Source organism: Otolemur garnettii, unplaced genomic scaffold, assembly GCF_000181295.1.
Source record: "Otolemur garnettii isolate 467f Iridium unplaced genomic scaffold, OtoGar3 scaffold00086, whole genome shotgun sequence".
In the NCBI taxonomy this organism is placed as follows: domain Eukaryota; kingdom Metazoa; phylum Chordata; class Mammalia; order Primates; family Galagidae; genus Otolemur; species Otolemur garnettii.
The window spans coordinates 6,235,046-6,237,011 of record NW_003852481.1 but is presented as its reverse complement, the minus strand read 5'-3'; the positions used below and the strand labels follow the sequence as shown (position 1 = coordinate 6,237,011).

The window sequence follows — 1,966 nt, the reverse complement described above, 5'->3', positions numbered from 1 at the left end:
AAAAAAAAAAAAAAAAAAGACAGGGTTCTTCTTTATTGAAATACTCCATGTGGCCCTGTGGCTATGTAGCAGCAGTGTTCAAGCTGCGGCCCGCAGGCTGCATGCTGATTTTGTAAGGACTTTTTTTTGCTTATCTGTGGTATTGAATATCACGAAAAGTAATACCCAGACCTTTCTGTGGCTCATCAGGTTTCGTTAGGGTTCGTGTATTTACTGTGTAGCCCAAGACAACTCTTATCCTTCCAATGCATGTCAGAGGGGGGGAAAAGGTTGGACACCTCTGTTTTATAGCCTAAAAGTATAAAACCTAGATTAAAGCTCCACTGCTGTGGGGCTGAATGTGCTGAGCTAGTCCTGAAGTTTTCCGTACCTCTCAGCAGATCTGGGAGAGGCAAGGCAGATGGTTGCTGAGCTCGGTGATTCCTGCCACTGCTCCTGGTCTCAAAGCCTCCATCGTTTTGACTGCAGCGCTTGCTAAGGGAAGGAGCGCTGCGCTGAAGACCAGCACCAAATAGCGGAGGGCCACATTCAACCAAAGGCATATACCCAGAGTGCAGGAACACTTCGGCTCATTGCAAACTACAGAGCCCGCGCCGACCTCCCCAGGGGCCCAGGCAGCTCAGACTTTGTCAACTTTGTTCCCAATATTCGCAAGGGTCTCTCTGTAATCCATAGTCTGTGCGTCATCCTGGTGCGCCTGCGGCCACAGCAATGAGGAGGATTGCTCAGATTCACGGGGGGTGCGGCTGAGGCTTCTGTTAGGACCGTTTTTAAAAGCCTTGCCTAACCGGCCCTGTGGGCTCCCTACTTCCTGCCTCCCGAGCTTTGGTCGGTCCGTCCTACTCCATCCCTCCAGCGTCCTCCGTGGAGATGCACAGCCGCGGCCCAACGCCGTCCTTGGGACCGGTTTATTCATTCCCAGTCCCTCGCGCAGGGCCAGGCCCACAGGAAAGGAGCCAGTGAGAACTGTCTGTCCAATGAATGAGGCTGCATCTCTGGATATCCAGAACATACTGTGAAGCAGAAGAGAAGTGAGTGGACCTAAGAAAAGGGAGGCCGCCCATCTTAGGAATTCCTCCATGCAGTAATAAATCTGCAAAGTGAGAACAGGACAAATCAAGATGAAACGGAGGCAGCCCCCAAGTTAACAACATCGATTTGGTAGGAAAACTGTCCTCTGATCTTTAGCGTAAGACTCGCCTCCTGCTTGAGAGACGTAGAGAACTACAACAATGGCATGTGCGCTGTGTACGTGCAGATCAGAAAACTGGCCTCCCAGGGAGAAGGTGTATGCGAGGCGTGGCCAATGGTCACCGCAAAGATTCTCCAGATTCCAAAGGTCCCTTGACACGGGAGGCAGAGGTCTTGCTTAAGGTCTGAGATTTTGCAAATACAAGTCAGAGACATTCTGTCTGCCCCCTTGCATGTTTCCCTTTTTTAGTGCTGGTGTCTGATGAGTAACCTTCAACTACTTTATCCTGCTGTAGGATAAAAAGACCGACCCCAGGTTAGCTCAGGAGGGCTCCACCCAGAGTTCCTCAGTCCCCCAGCTCGGGCTTAGGGTCAAGCCTCTTTGTTCCTCCCGCCAAAACTCGCCCATCTGGTGACCCAAAACCCCTTCATGTTTTTTTTTTAAATCTGACTTACATACAATTTGCACTTATGATTGGAGGCTATCACAATAAGTCCCTGAGTTACAAACATCCAACTGATGTACAATGAAGAGTTATGAACAGAATCTATTAGAATTCATAAATAAATTTACCTGTTCCAACTCCAAACTCAAGAACAGACCTAAAGAAGAACGGCATACGGCCTACAAATATATGAAAAAATGCTCACCATCCTTAATCATCAGAGAAATGCAAATAAAAACTACTCTGAGATATCATCTAACTCCAGTGAGATTAGCCCATATCACAAAATCCCAAAACCAGAGATGCTGGCGTGGATGTGGAGAAAAGGG

The 1,966-nt window shown here is 48.6% G+C and overlaps 1 pseudogene; it reads left to right on the top strand.

Moving 5' to 3' along the window:
- The first annotated feature begins 1,290 nt into the window (after nucleotides 1–1,290).
- Nucleotides 1,291–1,966, top strand: part of LOC100955774 — a 4,933-nt pseudogene continuing 4,257 nt past the window's right edge.